At 30.4% G+C, this 25,224-nt stretch overlaps 1 protein-coding gene across 1 annotated transcript in view; it reads right to left on the reverse strand.

The window, feature by feature from the left end:
- Window positions 1-3,263, reverse strand: part of LOC132722986 (proteinase-activated receptor 1-like) — a 68,320-nt gene extending 65,057 nt beyond the window's left edge. Inside the window, exon 1 of the mRNA XM_060707631.1 lies at window positions 3,119-3,263. The gene's annotated coding sequence lies outside the window, so the exon portion shown is untranslated. The remainder of the gene's footprint in view (window positions 1-3,118) is intronic.
- Between the last annotated feature and the right edge of the window lie 21,961 nt (window positions 3,264-25,224).

Raw genomic sequence — 25,224 nt, forward strand, 5'->3', positions numbered from 1 at the left:
TATCTGGTTATACAACACTTAGTCTCTAGACTGGGATGTTGTAATTCCGACAAGCGGGTGATTACTTGTAGTATATACATTTGTCGGCTGCTTGCTGTTAAGCTGTACCTAATACATTGTAATATATGGGTGTAGGTCCCTCCGTCAATTGGAGTTTAAGTAAATGGACCAATATAGTTAAGTAACTTAATATAGATATCTTAAAACAAATAGAAAAATAAACGGATTGAGATATCATTATATTATGAAGGAACTGCATGCACCACAGACCAAACAAACTTTTGTACATCTTTAGAAATTGCACACATGCCTTTTTACAACATTAAAATAAGGGTTTTAAGAGCAAGTTGAATGCTTGTCACCTTACGAATGTTATGCTGAATCTTGTAATTTAAAGTAGCATAATGTAAACACAGTATTGTTTTGACTTCAATACAAATAGTGTGCCTTCAATTGTTATTTGAAGAAAATAAATACATAACTATATAACCAACAATTAATAAGCAAATAATCCAGGAAAATGTTTGCTTTTAACTTTTGTGTTAAATATATTATGTTTTTTTTTCAGGATACCAAAGATATTTACCAAACCACTTGTTTTATATTATTTAAAACAAGACATGTGATTGAGCAACCCAAATCTTGTTACTGATACACATAGGCTTCACATGTAAGTGTGAATCACGTTCAATCTACTTTTTTGAAGTTTCATATTCACATTCCTGTGTTACTGGATATAATTAAAAGTGGTCATTAATATGTTTTAACAAATTTAGGCCCAGTTCTGATGAAAATGTTATAGATATTTCCAGGTTCTGTCTGTACATTTTAATCAGATTTTTCATCACTGAATATTTACATTGCATTTGATTGCTCTTTCGGCTTACAAAATAAATTCTATGTCTGGAATATTTCTATCTGTCAATATGTCAATTTTTCAATTGCTTTTCCTGGTTATTCTCAGTTTAATCTACAGACAGAACTAAGAAAAACAAATATTTTGAATTGCAAAACTGTGAAATCTAGGGTCAACACGCTTTTATGCAATCTCGTTATAAAACGTCGAACACATTCGTCGAATAAATACAAGATACTAATAAAAATAGATTTTAGCAGGAATTATCATATGTTTTAAAATATCCGGGTTTACATTTAAACTACATTTATTGCAGATTGAAAATATCGATATTATTAATGATTCTAAAACGGTTGAGTTGTCATTGTTATAATCAATATAAATTAGCGAGAAAAGTAAATGTACTGGTGTTACGGAAAGTCTAATAGTAAAAGAAACATGTGTCATTCAAACCTAAATGAACGATAAAAAACGACAAATTTCAGAAACAACTGAAACGGGGCAAAATGAACACAAATTTCACTGATTACAGAGCCACGTTTCAATAACTAAACAGTCTGTACAATAATGAAGGTCATTTTAAAACGATGAAAATCAAAACTAAATATCTATGTCCTTTTTTACCAGAAACATCCTCAGCCTTAATTGCTTTTTTTTCTTGTAATAACTTTGTACTTTCTAAATGATATCATGATAATTTATTAGCGAATTTGTGAATATTACATTCCTAAGCACAACTTTTATAGGATTTACTCAATCTAATTAGTATGTTGAAAATGATTGATGAATACGGAGTTTGTTTGCGATGACAAATGTTCCAAACTTGATTCTAAATATATGTGTCAGTTAAAGTCCCCACCGAATAAAAAGATTAAAGTTAAAGATAAAAAGCTAATAGTTGTAAATGCCATGACAGCTTAGTATTTTCCATATTATATTTTTTAAATATATTTCAAGACGGTTAAACATGGCACAAAGTAGGACCAGTCGTCGATCATCGGTCAGATGTATGAATAATGGTCCCAAGGGTTACAACCCGATAAATAATAGTGCTCATTATTAAGTGTTAGCTCATCTTTGTATTTTAAACACATACCTTTTATCTAAAAAAATCTTATATTTCTACTTTATTTACTTTATTTAAATAAATTTTATATTTCTATTGTTGGATTCATACTGCCAGAGAGGCGTCTGAAGGTCTGACACAGCGTTGCTTCCCTTTATTTAATACAAAAACGTCCATTAGGTGCAAATGTTTGTTTGTTTGAAATATTGTTTAACCTGTCTTTGTTTTTGCCATTCAATAAACATGTGTGGTTTTTAACATGTTACGTTCAGTTTCTAAACAACTGCTTCACTTTTTATCAAGTTTGTTTTTGCTCATCTTTGAGTAAAATATTCATATCACAGAAATTTATTGAAATCCATGAAGTCCATACTGTATGTTTTTTTTTTGAGTTGTTCAAATTTCGTATTTAAAGCTGCATTCCCTATTAAAGGTCAAGTGAAGTTGGTCTTTTCTTAAAAAAATTGCCAATTTTTTTAATGACACTATAAAAATGTATTCATATTGTGACCACTAATAGTGTATAGAGTTTAAAACATAACATATCTTCTTTGAATGAAGCTGAATCATGTTTATTTTATATTTACAAAAAGGGTGTGTAGTAGTTATTGATATTTACAAACACCACATTTGAGCAAAGTATATCTTTAGTGAAATGTTTGTGGCTCTAGTCTTAAACTCGCAAAAGAAACTTAAGAGATACTGCATTTTGAAATGGTTCACGCTAAATTGCAAATAATAAGAATGAGCCGGCTTAATGCAGCGCCAATGTGCTGTATGTAACATTTGATATTAATATCATGTTGAAATTAGAGTTTTGAAAAATAAATACCAAAAAAAAGTTATATTTTTCGGTTAGGTTGAATTTCTCATAAAAGTGTTGATAAAAAATAAAAAAGAACGTAGTACGTACATTTTTATAATTTGAAAACATGTAAATTATCGGAGACGTAAGTTGCCAAATCTGCTTAAGATATTTGAATCACTTTTATATGTATTACATTAAACGTTAAACTATCCCCGAATAGAATTATATTGTCTTTTTTTCAAAAACGTATTTAATATTAAAAAGTAAATGTAAAGTCCCTATTAAAAATAATGTGTTATCGTAATAAAAATATAAATAAAAACCGTATTAATAAACTGCAGTTGTTTAAGTATTTACTGATTTAAAATAAAAAAAAAGATTCAAATACCTGATTTCCATTCCCTATCTGTATGTCTATGGATTGATATAACAGTTGCAGTCCAATGAAAACATTGCTTGATAACACTGTCATTACAGATTATGGCGCGTATCACAACAAGTTCGGTATTGGAAACTTTTGTAAAACTGGCGAATGACTACAACAGCAATATCTTATATTTTCATCTTATCAGATACGTTAATATTGTATATTTAAGTAAGATAATCAATCTGTCACAACCAGAACTATACAAGAAATACCACAACCTTAATATTATGTTCTTGATAACCGAAAAGTAGATTGCCTACTATGACCAATTAGCCGACATATACAAGCGTTATATAAAGTATTTACCAGTAGAACAAATTGAAATACTTTGGTAAATACTCGGCCGCAAAGGGTAAATAAAAAACAACAATATCAGAAGCTTGCTTAGAAACTAAGATTAGCTAGGGTATAACTGCATATGATTAAAAAAGTATATGCTTATATTTATAAACTATATTTGTTACTACATTATGGCTATTATTTAACTAAATTCCAGGTGAAAATTCGTTTTAATGTTTAATTTTAATAAGTGTGATGTAAATATTTAATAAAGATGGACTTTATTGATATCAATGACTTCAAACAGCGTCTTAAAAAATTTGTAATCGTAATAACAAACAGGCTGGCTATTGTATTTTGTTGTAAGACAGGAATAGAAAAATGTAAGCAAATTGTCCTTATAAATACATACGTAAAGATAAATGTTTGAATATTATAAGCATTTATTTCAGTATTGCAACATTTCCTCACCGTAACAGCAAACATAACATATGATATTATATGAGCCGTGTCACGACAAAACCAACATAGTGCGTTTGCGACCAGCATGGATCCAGACCAGCCTGCGCATCCGCGCAGTCTGATCAGGATCCATGCTGTTCGCTTACGAACCCTATAACAAGTAGAGAAGTGATAGCGAGCAGCATGGATCCTGATCAGACTGCGCGGATGCGCAGGCTGGCCTGGATCCATGCTGGTCGCCAAGCCATTACGTTGGTTTTGTCATGACACGGCTCATATTTTATTATTTAGCATACAAAAACACAAACGAAATTGATGTCAAACAATCACAGTATCGCAAAATCATATTTCATTTTCGTTATTTTATAATCATTTGTATACAGACGTTGTAATCGATTACCGGAATTATTCAACACAATAATTATTTATTATAATGCATGACTATAAATAACTCATTCCTTACAAGAAGTATTTTCATAAAGATATTAAGACATGGTTAACCTAGATATTAAGAGATTGTTACTTACAGGAACAGGGCCAATAACCTCGAAACAAGACAAAGACATGAGTACACATTTTCAACCGTGAAATTTGTTTTGTATTTCATAATATTGATTTTGGCTCATCATATAAGTACATAGAAGTAATACCATTTGTTATAAAATATTCATGGAGAATAAAAGGTTTCATCCTTTAAAAATGATATACGTTTTGTTAATTTGTTTAAATAACAAAAAATACAGATTTCTGAAGTATTCTTTTGCCGAAATAAAGGATTGCCATCCCAAAGGTTTAACATTTAATAAGATCATGATCGATACCTACTAAAGAACATTTTTGATACCAATTAGACCTTAAATTAGAAAACTATGGAAATTATTGAGAAATCAAATATGCCAAAAAATTAGACATTTTAGGTTTTCGCTCATCAGTTAGAACATATGCGACTAATGCAACTGAACTTGTTTAATATATTTTACCATTATTTGTTGCCTAGTGCAGCGTTTAACCGTGAAATAGTTTAAATTTTTAGGTAATTGTATGAGCTTTTGCCACACGAATTTTGGTAAAACAGATTAAATGTCTGACATTTACTGAAATTGCATCAAAGATTATTTGAATGTTTTACAAAAACGCACTGAACAGGTATTCCATAACAACAAGGGTTCATGATTTGACTTGACTTGATCTTTAGGATATACCTTATGCGCTCATAAGGTGTTAATAGTTAAATCCATATAATGGCGCTTGTTTAAACAATGAGTTATTTTATTCAGCTAATCCCTGCATTTTTATGGGGTTTTCTATGGGAACGCAAAAAATTATGTTAAATGGCACAATGGTCAGAAGAAGGAAGGGTAAAATACACATTTTATTGTTTGCACAAGACAAAGTCAACCAATATTTCGTTCTGCAACTCGACAAAATAACGATAATAGCATTCACTATGGAAGAAACATTTTGCTTTAGACGCTTTTGAATAATGTGGACAATATTTGTCACATTTTCCTTTCAAGAAAGCTCGGCATTATGTTAGAATGTGTCATCGTCACACCGACTATCTTACCTTATCTCATGAGAAATCGACGATTTAGGAGATCAGGTATTATCATTCTGAACCTCTGTAATTTTTTCACAATAAGTGTGCTGTAATCTTACGGAAGCGTAACATATCATTGATAATACTGTTCCCGTTATAAAGGGCACATTTGTGCGCAAAATACTCTTGCATAAGTCTTGCATTCACACAACTTGATAAGCTAAAACACTTATGAATAATGCACACTAGAGTCCAGCTTGTGATATATCGTCATTGGCCTTTTTCCTTTCATTATATAAAAATGTATTTTCAAATTCAAATTTAACCTAATGTTAAATTGTTATGGAAAAATAGTAAAGATTCGGAAAGTTGACGACAGATAGATAGACATGCATGCATACATTCTTACATACATACGTACGTACGTACGTACGTACATACATACATACATACATACATACGAACATACATTTAATGAATAAATTAATAAATAAATTAATTAATTAATTAAAATCTACGACATGAGAAAATATAATGACCTTTTATAACAAATCATAGAAATTAATTTCAAAGTCTTAACTTTCTTATCTTGGATAGAAGACAATTTAAACAACTGGAAATAGAAACAATTATCATAAGCTGAATATTGCGATCAATGGCCATAACAGAAATGTTAAGTTAAAATTGAATGCTTTATATATTCAATATAATGCTGTGAGATGAATGTTTTTATAATTAAAATTTTCAGTTGTCTGAGCAATACTATTAAGTTTTTGTTTATCAAAGTAGACAAGTAGAAGAAGAAGTTTAGTGTAAAACATTTAGTCATCTCTTTCGTAGAAATACATATTTGTGCTTATTAATATACATGCACTGTCAGAATTTATATGGAAAACATCAGTTGAAGGTAACATCCATTTTACTTCAGATATAGAAATACTGTTTAAACATTATCAATATGATTATTGTCTACTCTAGAGAAACATTTAAACTTTCGAAAGTAAAACATTAGGTCTTTTAGTTGTGATATTGTATCGTTATTAGTTTATATTAAGAAAAGGAAATGTATCAATATGAGAAAGAAAATGCAGACCTCGCGTTATTCTGAAAAGCGTTTTACGTTTCTCCATTAGAAAGTAATAAATCATATGTGCACAAAAAATGCAATATTGTGGAATCGCCCGTCAGAAAGGTTCTATATATTGTTTCTGGACAGATTTCGGCGCCAAAATCAATCATTTGTCTATTTAATCTTGTAACAATATGCACGTAAATAACATCAATTCATTTTTCTGACAAATTTAAGACAATATCATAAATTGTTAAATGTTTAGTGTCTTTTCTTTCGATTTATTGATGCATTCAATGCAATTTGTCATTTCCTAATGGAAAATTCTAATCCCAAACCTAAGTAAAGGACTCTATACATTATCTCATAACTTAAACTTGTAAGTAATAAAAATGTAATAGAACTAGTTTCAATCAGACTGAACATCATTAAGGCACGTCAAAAAAGTATAGACTTACACGAAGATATGTATATATCTTGTGACGACTACAAACTCAAACTATAGCTTTGTAATAATTAAAAATCAAGGATATTTGAATATTTTGACAAACAGTACATTTGAGCAAACAACCTCAGAAATTTAGGGAATGATGAATTTGCAATAAATGTAGATAAATATCTTATTAGAGTTTGGCCATATAGAGTACCATGATTCTTTATTATTTTAAAAAATCTCAATATTTATATTATATAGGATTATTTGTATCCTGTGTTTTATATTGCAAGCGTAGTTCAGGTTTTGAATTATATAACAAACAATTCATCATGAAATACTTAATCGATAAGTCCCTGGACCTCGATCTATAATTTTCCTTTCTGACTGATCCACCAATTTGCATATAATTATATATATATTTTATATTTTCTTTCAACAACAAGTGAATTTAGTTAATATATAGAACCTTATCAGCAGCAATAAGGAAAAACTATGATTAGAAAGATCGCGGTCATATTGTTTGTATAGTTACGCCTTGAATGACAGAAGCGCTCACGAACGATACAAAATCTAGAGATATCAAGACCGCTTGGAGAGAATCCTAACAATTTATTGACAACTATGTCTTAAATAACTTACAATATATTTGTTCTAATGTTTGGCTAAACATTGTGCAAAATGTTCCTTCTTTAGTATATACATGCGTATACGTTTTGATAAGGCAAAGCTATGATGTTACTCATGCCACGGCGTTTTATGTCAGTTAAATCGTTTACTTTTTTATAAAAAAAGAGGGCCATGATGGCCCTGAGGTAGCTCACCTGTATATAGGCCCCCGGAGCGGGGCCAGTTTAAACCCCAGGGCTTTTATTTGAACAAACTTGGTAGACACCCACAAAAGGATGTTTCATGCTACACATCTAACCTCTAGCTCATTGGGTTTTTTAAAAGAAGATTATTTAGGTTTTTACTATACACATATAGTTAAAAACAATGACACCTCTGAGGCGGGGCCAGTTTTGACCCCAGGGCTTTTATTTGAACAAACTTTGTAGACACTTACTAGAAGATGTTCCATGCTTAATATCTAAACTCTAGCTATTTGGGTTTTTTCAAAGAAGATTTTTAAGTTTTTGCCATACACATATTTAGGAAAATCAATGACCAACGGGACGGGGCCAATTTTGACCCCAGGGCTTTTATTTGAACAAACTTTGTAGACACTCGCTAGAAGATGTTTTATGCTTAATATCTAAACTCTAGCTATTTGATTTTTCAAAGAAGATTTTTTAAGTTTCTGCTATACACACATAAGGAAAATCAATGACCCCCGGGGCAGGGCCAATTTTGACCCCAGGGCTTTTATTTGAACAAACTTTGTAGACACCCATTAGAACATGTTTCATGCTAAATATCTTAGCTCTAGCTCTTTGGGTTCTTTAAAAGAAGTTTTTTAAGTTTTTACTTTATGCATATAGGAAAAATCAATGACCCCCTGGGGTGGGGCCAATTTTGACCCCAGGGCTTTTATTTGAACAAACTTGGTAGACAATCATTAGAAGATGTCACATGCTAAATATCTTAGCTCTAGCTCTTTGGGTTCTTTAAAATAATTTTTTAAAAGTTTTTACCATATGCATATAGGGAAAATCAATGACCCCCTGGGGTGGGGCCAATTTTGACCCCAGGGCTTTTATTTGAACAAACTTGGTAGACAATCATTAGAAGATGTTTCATGCTAAATATCTTAGCTCTAGCTCTTTGGGTTCTTTAAAAGAAGTTTTTTTTAAGTTTTTACTATATGCATATAGGGAAAATCAATGACCCCCTAGGGCGGGGCCAATTTTGACCCCAGGGCTTTTATTTGAACAAACTTGGTAGACAATCATTAGAAGATGTTTCATGCCAAATATCTTAGCTCTAGCTCTTTGGGTTCTTTAAAAGAAGATTTTTTAAGTTTTTACTGTATGCATATAGGAAAAATCAATGACCCCCTAGGGCGGGGCCAATTTTGACCCCAGGGCTTTTATTTGAACAAACTTGGTAGACACTCAATAGAAGATGTTCCATGCCAAATATCTAAGCTCTAGCTTTTTGGTTTTTTAAAAGAAGATATTTAAAGTTTTTCTTTCGGTTGCCATGGCAACCAGAGTTCTGCATGGAATTAAATTCTTTGAACAATTTTAAAGGTGACCACCAAAGGAACATTCCTGTGAAGTTTGGATGAAGTTGGCTTAGTGGTTTATGAGGAGATGTCATTTAAAGCAAAAGTTTACGGACGGACGGATGACGGACGGACGGACGACGGACGGACGCCGGACGAAAAGCGATCACAAAAGCTCACCCTGTCACTTTGTGACAGGTGAGCTAAAAACTAGATTGAAACTAAATGTGACATTTTTATTGCTGATGACGCAAAACCATCCACTTCATAGGTCTGTCTAAAAGAACTGTTTGATTTGCAATATGATAAAGCAGCTAGATAATGAATATTGACTACTGGAATAAAATCACATTATGCAGAACAAAATCGTTTCATGAAACTTGAAGGTCTTTTTTATTTAACCATTTCGACAAATTGTAACCAAAACATGTAATCAGTTAAAGATTGTTCAAATAAATATGTTGGGTAGTTAAAATTCTTTTGGAGAAAAAGCTTGATATGGTTGTTTTTCCTACAACGGAACTTGATTATCATGTTTATTTATTTATAAGTGTGCTTATTTACGTAAATGTAACATCAAACTTTAATTTTATTATTAAAATAATATTTTCTTGATCTTAATAAATCTATTGACACAAATTCCCCTGCGATCTTTAATATAAGATTTGTAACAACTTATTAGGCAATATTAAAAAATTGTATAATTAAACAGTTTCTCAAAGAAATGCATATTAGTTTTGTGATTTTTTTCAGAGGAGGCTCAATAGTTGTTTTTCGGCGCCACAGGAACTATTCATTCAATCGTATTTTCTGTAAATGTGCCGTAAATAATTGTCAACGACTTCTGGTGACATATCTCTTATGAAATCATCTAACTGTTTCTTGTTTTATGTCACAAGTGTCAAGAGTTACTACTGTAATGCATTTATACAAAACATATTGCTTGAACATTGTTGGAAATCTTTGTCGGGATCCAGTGTAAAATAATTAACGTAATACTGTTTTATTTGTCTATATTAATACTTCTGTTACATATAATTACGGTTATAAGTAATCATAATATCGATTGTTAGATCTATACTAATCTATAATATACCATTTTGAAGTCTACATACCAACTTGATGTAAGTCATTATCACATACATGTGATATAAAGGCCAATTTTGCCTCTGTTTTATTTTGGTGACCTCATGGCTACTGCCACTTGTGAAATATTTATTTTCATATCACTCGATGAAAATAAATTCTGTATTTGTTCTTGTTATGCAGCTCCGTATTGACATGAAAAGAACATTTATTAAAATAGGGTCGTTTTAAATGTTAAAATATTACAATCAGAAAGTATAGGTAAGTGCATTCTGTCTAATTGTTTTAGGTATGAGCAGGGAATTGTATTTCAATTTAAAGATACCTATGTAAATTTTTTTTTACTGTTTTCTGGTTAGTATAACAATTGAGTAATACCATCTCAGAATTATAAATGTGATGTAAGTCATGGTTAGTGTGTTAGTTACTATTTCTTGTGCATCATATAATATTTTTACAATTTCTGATTTAATCTAAAGGTAAACAACATTTTTGGTTTGCTTCCAGATTATCTATGTAGTTATTTAATTTCACTCTCCTTTGTTAAACATATTCCACACCTTCTACTACATGTTCAGTCCTCTCTTAATGCACTTTTTTTGTTATTATTGTATTTTGTTCCGACAAAATTGTCTAAAAATATCGAAGGAAATAATAAGTCTGGAGATATATACTATACAGTAATCTGCCATTGATTTTAGTTTACACGGACGTTATCAAACTTATTCGCCCTTTACAAATAACCTAAATCTAGTTTGCCACAATATAAACATTATGTACAGACAGTAAATAGTTTAGGATTTTCAAAATGTATATCATCAATCAGTAGCTATCTAATGTAATATATCTTTGTTAATCTGAATAAACAGAGGCAATAGGGCTACACTCGTTAAATTAAATGAAGAAAGGAAGACTTCGCATTCTTTTATGAAAGTGTTTCCAAAATTATATATTTTGTAACGATTTTTAACTGACTTGTCGTGTATGATTATAGATCTACAAATATACATGGAAGATTGTTTATTGCCTAAAGCGTTTTCTAAATTGATCCTTATTTTTATTAGGGCAAATTACATACTGAGTAAAACCGCATCTGACAAGATGTTAGTAGTACAAACTAATTTTGACAAAAGAATAACATAATAACTCAATTTCAACATACAGTAAAGCAGTATTAAATATTATATTGCCATCCAAATTGGTATTTCTGCTAACAAAACATTCTTGACAATATAACAGAAGTTTTCTCATAAATGGCGATAATCACGTTGTTTCATATAAATATGAATATTTGTTGATTTTGCATATTTTTTTCTAGTCTGATATATTTGTTATATTGTTTATTAATATTTTGCAAAATGCGGGAAAATGCATTAGAATTCATGATTACGAAAGCTGACAGATAACTAAAACATCTGGATCATTTAAAATAAAATCAAAATGGAAATATATATAAAACAGTCAAATACAAACAAGTAAAAGATGTATCTAATAAAGTGTTAATTTGATATCATCATACAGACATACATTTATACAGTATAACAATTGTTGTCATAATATTTTCAATGAAGAGCTGAATGAAAATCAAACCGTAAATTATGACTGCCCAGTCAAACTCAGACGCATTTTTTTTAAAATTTGTAAATCAATGATAAAATAAATCGAAATGATCAATTATGTATTTGAAAATTTCATAATGTTAGGGCATCAGCCTATTTATATCCCTTTTAATTTAGATATTAATACAAAACATCCGAGAATCATTGAATTTTTATCAAATTATCTGAAAAACTTTTAATATTTTTATTTAGTAAAAAAACATTACCTGCATTCTATGATATTTTAAGGTAGAATAACTCACATCCTTAAAGGTGCAGCAAAGCGTATGGACCATTACACGATGTTATCTCATTTAAAATCATCCGGCTGAATGTATCGTAAAGTTCTCGTAAATTTAAGTATTGATCATGATCGCAATCCAATCGTTATAATGATGTTATTGTCTAGGTTCCATCATATTCTTGTAAATATTTAATCAGGCTTAGATTGTATTTATAGATAAGACAATAATTTTGAAGCAATCTGATTCAAAGAAATGAAAATATTAACTTTTACATTTTAAACATTCACATAATGCCAGTTAAATCTTGCAGCTATGTTGGCTGCTACAAATCTTTTTCAAATCAAACAGGAACACAAATATGTACAACTGCTTTAGGCTGGTGTGAGAGACTCTTATGGTCTAGCCTTGAATTTGTTTGCTCCTACATAGTTATTTTGAACGGCTATTTCATTTGGAGCGTCACTACAATAGAGAGCAAACGTATTTAGGCATTTATTTGTTTTTATGTCTAAGAATTGCCATACAATGCTTATGTTTTCCCCTAATTTTTCTTTGCACTCTACAATAAAAGCACAGCAAATGTCAAGTAAATATTGTTTTATTTTTGTCTTTCCTTCTAGATGTCATACACATAGTAGCTATTTGTTTGTCTTATCTGTATGACTATGTAGTCTATGAAAAGTCGTTACTTTGCTAAGATACGTTTCAGGCCCCTGTTCGCCCATTTGTTAATTAACCGTTTCCTTTACTATTTACTTTCCCTGATATTTGCGTGATACATGTAAGAACACAGAACTTATGTTGATATTTATCTACCCGTTTGCATTAAATAATATTGAATATAGAATTATTATAGTCTCTGATTTTGCATGTGTTTTTTAAAGCATACCTTTATTCATTTTATTAAAAAACTCATATCAAAGTATCTTAATTCATTTGACTTATTGAAATGTGAATCACGATTGTAGTAAAACACATTTGGCCAAAAATTACAGTACTGATGAATAAAAACAACATTGATTGAACATATCTTAAAGTGATGCACCTGAAGCTGTTGGTGTACATGTATATTTCGAATGTATAAAATGTTTGAAGATCGTTACAAAATTTGTTTTAATCAAACAAACTGGGTACATTATTTAAGTTATCGGTATCGGTGAAAATCGCTGTAATATACCCAGACTTGTTCTAAGAAATCCCACCAAGGACGTATAGAAATTCTTGCCTTAAAATTTATGATGTCATTGTTTATGCTATTTTGTTCAAATATGAATTGTAACCTCGACATTTTTATGTATATAATACAATGCTCTATCCTCGAGTATTTTCATCAAGAACTTGCTTGACTAAACATTTCAAGACATCGTAGTAAAGGTCAGTCTTTGAGTACGGCCATCCCTTTAATAAACGCTATTGAGTGACACTTTATCTACATGAAGATAACTTTAACAGTTATTCCAAACATCTTTTCAGTTATTGACAGACGTTTATCTCCGAAAACTGTCAGAGTAAATGGAACTGATAAACTCAAGTGTACTATGTTTGACAATTTAAAACTTCTGAGTTGACCCAACATTTGACGATTCAGTTAAGCATGTGCTGCTCTAAGAGGGATAAAAACAAAAGAGCGTAATAGCGTATGACATAAAACTTGTTGAATTGTGTTTGGTATTCTTAATCGCAAACGCATTCCTAAAGAAATGGGTATTTGTGTGTAAAACAAATATCATATTTTAGACGTAGCTAGAATATTTGATTTGCATATAGATTTTGGCGCCACTGACTATGTTATGTCTATTTAATCTTCTATAAAAGTGTTCGTAAATAACAGCCAATGACTTCTTGTGACATATTTGTAATGAAATTATCTAAATGGTTGCTTGTTTTATGTCTCAATTGTTGTTTTATAGGTTATTCCCATGCACTATTATTATATTTTTTGGAATGGTATCTGCCAAAATAAATTTATGAATCGGCTTATCATTTCGGAACTCAGACGGATAATATAGACAACACTTGTTTCAAACACAATCCGACTGGTCTTTAATTAAGATCAAAATTGAAAGGGATTCATAGTATTTTGTACGCTAGTTCATTTTAAAGCACATTGAATAGATGTTTTCTTCCTTCGAAAGGGCAAACATGAATTGTATAATGTATAATAATGATTTAGATAATGTTAGATGCATGTTACCTTACGAAAATAGCGATAAATTTGAAACATGTTTGTCAAAAAGGTGGGTTGCAAAATGTAAACAAATTCGTATTTTGATCTCCATATGAAATATTAATTATAATAACTATAACTGTAATAATTGACAAAAGCAACACAATTAAAAGCATGGTTCAGATATTTGGTCAAAGAGTAACTTTTTGGATACTATAAAAATACACCAAAATTGAAAAAGCTTTCGTAATTAGAGAAATAAAAATAAAAACATTTCTATGGCACAATGGACACGTTTAAAATACAAAACAGTAATTTAATACTTTTGGTAAATAACCGACCTTATAATAAAACATTACTTCAAGACATATTCATTTGTTGATTGATAACACAGCAGTTATTGAAGGAAAATTGATACATAGATGCACTGCAGATGTATGTGTTTAATGACATAGATGAATTGTTTGCCTTATATTGAAACGCTCTGTGTTATTCTATATTTTATACACACCCCATTTTACGCTTTTAAAGAAAACTCTCTTTACATACTAACATATAACTCTATATGCACAAGGATCGATCTGAAAACATCTACCGTTTTGAAACAACCAAGTTCTATTTATCATAAGCACTGAACAACTTACTGACAAGATGGTTATGATGAAACAAATTCTGTATTAAATAAATTTAAAATCCAATTGTTTCATAATGTAGAAGATTTAATCCCCTTAGCAAGATGAGTACAAAAAGTATGTGCCATGAACACTGTCAGTACATCATTTGTCACATTGTCACCTTCTCACCAATAACGATCGTTTTGCTGGAAAACGCAGAAAAGTAATCTTAAAGTATGTATGATAAATCTAAGGTATAAACGATATTCAATGTATTTCTAAATACAAAACATAAACATAAGAAACAATAAAACAAAGACTTTTGGGAGTTTGACAAGACAGATGAGAGTTAGATATAAGGTGACTGATAATTTGATGAAATGATTTTAATGCAAATATTTGCCATTATGTTGCCTTATCAAATATTGGATATGACACTTTTATATTCAAGAATCGCATGCAATTAGCACTTACACATAGACAACATTTTTGTTCGTAATACTTTAAAATGAAAGAAAACACAAAGGGGATTTTTATACAATAAACCTTTTGTTTTAGACATACAAATAAATGATAATGAGGTGGGATGAAACGCATTTTAGAAGAATTGTGAAATAATGTTGCAATATGGCGTCTTAAGAAGAAGAATAAAAACCTTAACATTAATGCAATTTGAAGTAAAACTAAGAATTTGCCTATGGATTAATATAAAAGTTCTATATTTGCAACAACCAAATATATATGTACAAGAAAGATACCTCGCTTTTACATGGTCGTGGTTGCTGTCACATATAACAAAATCATGTATAGTGAACGAACGTCTTACCTTACATTAGTTGCTTATCAGTGGAATATTTTTAGCTTGGTCTCAGCTGCTATTCATTATCATTACTCATTACATTCTATTAATTTAAACAATATTTACTACAAACAATATATTTGTTGTAATGATTTCAAAATTTTGTTTCAGATTTAGCTACTTTGTACGTAGTTTTTCATTTAATTGGCTCATATCTAAAGGTAATGCTTTTATTATGAACGCAATAATTCAACTAAATGAAATCAATGTTATTTAATTAAAACATCAACATATACCCTTTACGACGTTTTCAATGTTTGCAAAATCCGTTTAAGTAAAAGATGTAAATACAAAAAAAATATAATTAACTAATAACATACAGATAAATCTGGCAAAATGTTACCAAGGAGATGTGTCTTGCGTTTTCCATATATAAATGAAATATTCCTTAACGGATTATTCCTACACATGTAACTTTTTTCTATAGCCATAATATATTGTTTTTCTATCCGACAATCTTCACTTCACCCAATTCTTAAAGTTATATGTTTGACAGCTACATTGTACAACGACCATTAATAATCTATGTATCTTAATTGTACATGTTTATATATTTTATTGATTAAAGAACTTGCATGTAAATTCATAAAACATTAAAAGTTCTGCTTCAAAATGAATTAATGTTCTTTGATCCTTAGTTTTTAATCTCCTCCTTCAGAAACCACGTGGTAACATTATTTCTCAATTCTCCAAAAATGAGTTTCAGCTTTTATTCTGAAACCATCTTATAACCATTTACAATATTACTATTCCAATTGGTTAATTGTATAGATATCTCGTTCATCTTTTTTTCCATTTAAAATTATCACGAACAATAGTATTGTTTGTTTTAGGGTGTTTTCGCATGCGATTCTTGAATACAAAGCGAATAATGCCCAACGCTTGATGGGATTCAAGACATATAAAAAATCTTGTTTAAACAATATAATTATTATAACTCACATTTCCTTACCAAATATCCTGAATAAAATAAATTAGTGAAATTTTATGCAAATATTCGATAATTATGCAATTCTCTTTCCGATAAACAAAAACATAACCAGTATGTTATATTCTTGATAAGACTCTAGACAAATCTAAATACACATTGTATCTTGTTTAAGTGCAATCATCTTATACTTCCATTCAGTTTGTACAGTTCAAATTCATATAATCAACAATTATTCCTAACATGATGCATTTTATTCAAACAGACAATTATACCGTGGCATAATATTTGCATGGCAGTCATTTAATCAAATTATAAGGCACCCAACCCTCATCTGTCTTATCACGCTCCAAGAAGAATCTTAATTGTTTCTTGATAGACTATATAAAACTTGCGTCTTTTCTTTCATACAAAATGTATCACATGTTTTTCATACAAACAATTTATCAAACATACCATGACCCTGCCAGTAATCAGATTTTTTCTCTCAATTTTTCAGCAAAACGATCGTTATTGCTGAGAAGGTGACAATGTGACAAATGATATACTGGCAATGTTCGTACCGCAGACTATTTATCATACATTTTGCTCCAAATAATATTTTCTTCCTGAAATAACACCGGCACTGAGTTACTTTCTGACGCCTTTTGTCTTAATATGAAAAGTAATGAAGTCAAAGACAACTGTGTTATACCATTTTGTGTTAAATCGGCTAAACATGGAAATTAAATTTTCTACACATTAAACAGAATTGGAATTTTATATTATTTAGTTATGAATTTCAACTTTTTAAATATTATTATATATTTAATAATCATTCGAAAAAGATCGGCTCTTCAGATATACTTGTGGCCCGTGCGTAGAAAACGAATATACCAACACAAGTTATCTGGTTCATTCGCGATAAAATAGTACAACTCATACAACTTCATCAACCTTTGTCTATGCCTGATTTAAAAGGAAAATTGACTGCTATTGATTTTATATAATCACTGTGATGTTTTCTTCGAATGTATAAAAAACATATCTCTATCACTTTTGCTACAAAGATTGCACGTGAAGGCCGCCTTGTTACCATGTGGCTGAAATCAGTACCAATATATCGCGGTTTATTGCGAAGACGAGCAGATCAGATTGGTAAGTTACTTGTTCAGTGCCTCAATGCCTAAGATAAAGTACTAACAATGAAGTATTCAGTAATTACTTATCTTACTTATCTTACTGTAAGGATTTATACGTAAATGTACAAACATCTTTTAACATTATTTTTGTCAGACATCAATAAAAAGATAATTAAAAAAGTTAAACATTTCATTATTTCAATTCCCGTCTTAAGATTAACATCTCAATCAAACTACTTTGAATGAAACTACAGAAGATTCGTTGTGAAATGGAAAGTGACTACACTGATAGATTAGACTTGACAGTTAAATGTGATTGACTTGTCTAGTGCTTTTACCTATTTACTTTTATTGAAACACCGCCACACATTTCAGACAAATATTGTTATCTTTAGGGATCAACGTTTCAAAATATTGAATAATCATTTTAATAATTAAAAGTAATTTCATTGAATTATCGTATCATCTGTCTATAAACAAGAAATAGTGCACATTTTGTTGTATCCAAAGATCGAAAGAAGTTACCCAACGTAACGTTGAAATATTTGTATTATTTAATTTTATTTCAATGAACGTCTTGTAGTATGTGTAGTAAACTCGGACTACCTTGTGTATTATCTTAAGCCTTTATCGTTTGTCAATGACATTTCTGCTACTAACAACAATATAATTATCCTCATTATCACGTTTTAATGTTAAAATAAATAGTTTCTTTTTTAAATTAAGTTTCCAGACTTAGGAAAAAAAAGAATACAATTTTAATCAATATACACCAGTATTAAAAGGTCCCTACTCTGACCTTTTATTTGAATAACAATAGATTTAACCACAAACATTGACATGTGCTCTTTTGTTAACAAATAGGTTGTGATTAAATTGTTATTGTATCCACTAATTTGATAAAAAGAATTAGATCGGTCAGGGATCTATGCATTATGCTATTGAAGCATAGGTTATAAAAGGTGATGCATTAGATAAGTTAGCGACCGTGCATTGCTGATTTTAAATACAACGAACCAAATGATACAAATGAACATTGATATATCAAGCAAATCCATTAGATGTAATATTTTCAGAATGTATATATATTTGTGCTTATCGAGCATTGAGGTAAACCTTAAATTATTTCTTCCTCCTGCAAATTTTCTTTTAGCTTTCGTCTCAATTATTAATAATAAGGTTTACATTTGGGCACAACTTACTGCATAATGCGTGTTTCAGGGTTGTACAATTAATATATTTTGTATCATATTTTGGAGACCTTTCTGTTGAAAATGTGTCTCGGTTAAATCGTATACATATACATGCACCGTGCGTTAACTGGAGTGCGGGTATTACATGTATTAGTTACCCGCACTCCAGAGCATACCCATTGATTGGCTCATTTTTGCTGGGGTTTACATATTGTGACGGCAGAGAAAGGGAAAGCGACAGAAATAACATATTCAGATGTTCGTTCATTGGTTCATTTTTGCCGGGGTTTCATATTGTGACAACAGGGAACGTGCTTTTATGTTTGACTATGATACAAAAGAGAAAGAACACCAAAACACTCGGCAATCTGATTAATACTCGGGGGCTACGCCCCCTCGTACAAATCAGATAGCCTCGTGTTTCGGTGCTCTTTCTATTTCTTATCATATTAACAAGAAACGTGGTAAGGTTATTATCATATTTGCGACGTCATTGTAAGATACAATTTTGCATAATGTAGCCATAAGGTGTAACAAGTTCAATTCTCTTAAAAACATTTATTTTTGATATTTTTACGTAAAATAACATGCAATTTCTTTGCTGAAAGATTTAATGAGTAAACAAAACAAAATCCATCAAACACGTTTACAACTATCTCAATGTATACATACATTTTCCAACAAGCGTATCAAAGTATAATAGAGCCAATTTTAAAAAAAAAGTTCTAATGTTGATGAATTCATTTACAAAAAATAGTTTTGCTAATATGTAATATAACTTATTGTCTTTAATTTGTAATGTTTTTTCTATGCCTATAACATTTTTTAAGATTAAGTGTGTTTGCCTCATGGACATCATCAAAAATGTTATTTGAAACACTGAATTATTTTCTTCTGTTGTAATGTAAGCGTAAATACATCTTGTAAAACTATTTCTTTACTCAATTATAATTCCAGTCTCTTGTTTTTCTTCTGGTAATAATTGGGGACGTGTTTCTCTGCCATTTATCAAAAGGAAAACGTAGGCTTATCTGTGTTTTCACAAAATTGTATTAAGCGCAACAAAGGTGATGCTATGAAAAATGGTGTAAGGAAATTGTTTGTGTCACAGACGTCACATTTACGTGTAAGCAATTCCCTCTCTATTTAAGAAACAACATATCCCAAATAAAGATTTGATCGCTCAATAACATCACTGTTTGTCGTTCGGATGCGACGAACATAATAACGAATATTATGATGCGCATCCGAACGACAAACAGTGATGTTATTGAGCGATAAAATCACCTATTTGGATATACTTTTTCGATTCTAACACGACATCAACAACTTAATGCTGCCGTACCTGATATTAAGCAATATTGCGGCTGATTTGTTTCCGTACTTATTTTCAGCGCTTCGGATTCTTTTAGTGGTTACGTCACATGTATAATGATTACGTCACATATCTAAATATAGAACGTCAACTGTGACTTTATCACATAATAACAAACACTGTTGGTTCTTCTTTATTCAATGGTAAAAATGTGGGTCGTGTTACAATTCTACATAATTTATATGTACTTTAATTTGATAGAGGAGTTTGCGAAAAATCCCTAATATTGCATTTTTGTATATAATTCAAGAATAGTTGTTGTTGTACGTTTTTTAAAATATGCTTCAAAATGTACAGATATCTAAACTTTAATGATTCGACACGTAAGCAGTACAGTTATTAAAAATTGGAGTATCGTAAACACAAGAACATGTCTTTGCGCCAAAACAAAATCAATTGAAACCAATGTGTTTCTTGCATGTCCGTAATCAACTGCATTTTTGTGCTGATAATTAACTGTAACTTAAAACTTCATTTTGCCTTCGTTCATCTCTAGGTTGAACATTATATAATGGACGTAATTCAAAATATTAGCATTTAACTGAACTTTCCTAACATATATTTCCGCTTTAACAGTATTTAATTAATACCATTACTTCATAATGTCTCTACAAATTTGATTTGAGGGTAAAATAGAAGTGAGGCATACTACAGATTTTATACTGCTTCATACATTTACTGAATCCTTATTGTCAACATAAGTTGTGCATGACAGTAGCATGCAAGCGATGTTGCCATAATGGTTTTGTGAAATACTTTCTGATTTCTTAGTATGTGAAAACATGAAAATTGTTTTCATATTCTCCAGAATTGCTTATTTCAGAATGTTTAGTTACGTCTTAGGAGAATTTTAAGGATTTCCACAACTAATGAAAATTTTAATATATTTTTTGTATCGTTTTCTTAAGTGTCCAATCACTATAAACTGTTTAATAGCCCTAAATCAATTAAGACACTTCTATCTGTCTTATTTTTCTTAGTATGTGAAATCATGAATATTGTTTTGACATGTTTTCCATTTAAATATTTCGTCAACACATGCAACAGTACAATGCTTAATATAATTCTATTGTGTGCAACAAATTTCATATTTTTATATTAAATCAAAAATATATTATCTTCTTGGTTTTAAATAGAAAAGAATAAGAATAAAATCTTAAAAGAAAACATTCAGGATCCATATCGCATATCCTGAAACTAAATTAGAAAACGTACAGTTTGAAACAAGTAAATGAAAGTAATAAAAACGTTTGCTTGCAGCGAGCAAATTATTAACTGCCTGATTTCATGCCACTTGATTTCTTTATTTATACTAAAATAGAGAAAATAAGAATCCATAAAGACAGTCCAAAACGGCAAAATTGAAAATCTTGCAGTCTCGGTTTGATTGAGCATGTTCATGGACGGTACTGTCAAGTTCAAACTACCGTCCACCATATAAGACCCACTGACCAGTAATAAAATCTTAATATTATAAAATATGCACCAGTCATTGTACGCAGTGCCAGTTTGTAATACATTTACATATTAATAGCGTTTCATTAAATATGAATTGAAAATGCCATCTTGAAATAACATGCTCAAAATTATAGTTTGTTAAACATAAAGTATATTTTATTGACGAAAGAGTATAATTACAGGAACAGTTTCAATTTCAAGGAAACAAGAGCCATGTCAACATGGCCATCCCCCGCCGAATGTGTTTGCTCATTGGAAGAATGTATATGCAGTAAAGCAGAAAAAATCAATTTTAAGAGGTATTTTGGTAATGAAAACTGATGGCTGAAGTGATTACATATTTGAAACCTATGTGAATACTGATGGCTGAAAATAACAAAGGGCGATAACTGAAAAATAATGCAGGGTAGGTTATCATTCTTGTGTGCTGCACCCCTCCTAGGTAAGATCTATCCACCTATGAAGTTTCAAGTATCTCAAATACTTTTTGAGATAAGCTTCGGACAAAATAGTATGAACAAGAACAATGGGCACTAACTCAAAAATTATATAGGGAAGAGGGATCATTCTTAAGCACAGCATTCCTCCTATATAAGATCTATCCACCTATGGCGTTTCATGTTGACATCTGAAACACTTTTGAGTTATGCTCCACTCAGGTGAAAAATTAAGTATGAAAAATTACAAAGGGCAATAACTTAAAAAAATGTTAAAGGTAGAGTTATCATTCTTGTGCACTGCACACCTCCTGAGTGATATCTATGCACCTATGAAGTTACATGTTGATATCTCAAAGGCTTTTTGAGTTATGCTCTGGACAAAAATTAATTTAAAAAAAAAATATGCAGAATGGAGTTATAATTTTTGTGCACGGCACTCCTCCACAATGGGATCTATCCACCTATGAAGTTTCAAGTTGATACCTCTAACACTTTTTGATTAAAACCCCGGACAAAAAAGTATGAAAAAGAACAAAGGGCAATAACTCAAAAATTATATAGGGAACAGTTATCATTCTTAAGCACAGCATTCCTGCTCAAAAAGATCTATCCATCTATGACGTTTCATGTTGACATCTCAAACACTTTTGAGTTATGCTCCACTTAGGTGAACAATTAAGTATAAAAAATAACAAAGGGCAATAACTAAAAAATTATGAAAGTTAGAGTTATCATTTTATCATTTTTGTGCACTGCACACCTCCCGAGTGAGATCTACCCACCTATGAAGTTTCATTTTGATATCTCGAAGGCTTTTTGAGAGATGCTCTGGACCAAAATTAATTTTGAAAAATAACAAAGGGCAATAACTCAAACATTATGCAGGGTAGAGTTATCATTCTTGCGCACAGCATTCCTCCTCAATAAGCTCTATCCACCTTTGACGTTTCATGTTGACATCTCAAATGCTTTTTGAGTTATGCTCCACTCAGGTGAAAAATTAAGTATGAAAAATAACAAAGGGCAATTAATTAAAAATTATGAAAGGTAGAGTTCATAGAGATCATTTTTGTGCACTGCACACCTCCTGAGTGAGATATATCCACCTATGAAGTTTCATGTTGATATCGTAAAGGCTTTTTGAGTTATGCTCTGGACAAAAATTAATTTTGAAAAATAATAAAAGGCAATAACTCAAAAATTATGCAGGGTAGGGTTATCATTCTTATGCACTGCACTCCTCCTTAATGAGGTATATCCACCTATGAAGTTTCAAGTTGGCCATTTTTACTTATTTCTGCAAATTATTTTTTATCTTTAATATAGACTAGAAAGGATTTAATTTATTTAATGTGCTGAATGATTTGTAATAAAATAAAACAATCGCCTATTACAAAAGTAAACATTGAGATGACATTAATATTATTAATTGGTGATATATTGCCATATTCTAGTGAAATATTTTCATGTGGTAAACATAAATATAATACCTGCCAGGCAGCAGTAACATTCCGAAAACCACCACATTAACACATAAATTAATATCTCAGATGCAACATATTGTATTCACCATCTTTAGCATACGCGTATTCAGTTTACTTCAATAAACAGACTGTTTTATTGTTCAACTTAGTATACAGTTTTAACATTTGATATTTTATCATGTTTGTAGACGATAAAAAATTAATAGCAAAAAAACAGACATTAAATTTGTTTGATGTGATATTTCATTGAATCATTCTTACCATTATTACAACACAAATGTGTGTGCAAAATATCATCTTAATGTGCGGAAAATATCATCTTAATCCGTAGAGAATATATTAACATTTTAAGAGTAATAAAATGAAATATTTCCCTTATGTTTTAGCTTAAGGCAACATGTTGGCGAACTGATATGTTTGATATTTAATTTATCAACATATATAAAATGACATACAATCTTGTAATATCATAAGGCATCTGGTTGCATATGGTATTCAAACTGTTTCTGCATATTCAAGGGCAAGAGATAACTAATATATGTATAATAAATAAATAAATACTGCGAAGTGCATACAACGCTTAATTGCTTATAAGAAATTAATACTGCAAAGTGCATAAAACGCTTAATTTCTTACCTGCAAGATATGTGTCCATCAATGAAATTGCACTTGGTGTTGCAATAATTGTTACTATTAAGTTAACAGTAATTTACAGTATTTTTGCATACGTTTAGCATAACATGTATGAACTTAAGCTTCTTATATAATAAAAAAATGAATTAAAAATGCAAATGCAATGTAGGTTTTAAAAACACTTAAATTTCTCCACTGCATGACAACATGATTTTTATACTGTCGAGTGTTTGCCTTACAATTGTTTAATTGATAAATATGATTTTTTTCGATGCTGAACTAAAACATTATGTGTATTAACAGAAATTAGTAACTCACATTTGTCATATCAGCCGTTTTATATCATTTTATAGCATCCATATTTTTCTCAAAGTCATTGATAGAAATGAAAGACATAAAACGGATAATAAAGACGGATGCATTCTTTTATTCGCTGGTTGATTAACCTGGCTCTTAAACAGTTGCATCTTTTTTGCAGATGTATTTTCTTTTTTAAATTTATGTCAAAATGTTAAAGCTAGTCTTCCTATGTCATGCAATATGATATTTGTTAGGACCACAATGGAAACAAGGGTTTATCTTAACTCTTTTTTCGTGTTATCCTTCACATATAATGTTTATTTACATGGCTTTATTATTGACATACATGTCTTGTTATTTGTTTTAATGTATGTTTTATAATTTGTTTGTCATGTGAATTGTAGCATTTTATGTGTAATATTTGTTTGTTTGTTTCATTTTACGCCTTTTCCCAACAGTATGTCAGTCATATAGGCGGGTAGTTTCCTAACCATCGTTCCTGGTGAGTTACACCGGTACTAGACTACCTTCCTCCGTGCTAAACTACCAAAGCATCTCCCGGGGATCAAACCCACACCAGATAGGTGTAATAAATTCTAATTCTTTAAATCAAGAC

Source organism: Ruditapes philippinarum, unplaced genomic scaffold (genome assembly GCF_026571515.1).
Source record: "Ruditapes philippinarum isolate M1 unplaced genomic scaffold, ASM2657151v2 ctg560_1_1_1_1, whole genome shotgun sequence".
Taxonomy (NCBI): domain Eukaryota; kingdom Metazoa; phylum Mollusca; class Bivalvia; order Venerida; family Veneridae; genus Ruditapes; species Ruditapes philippinarum.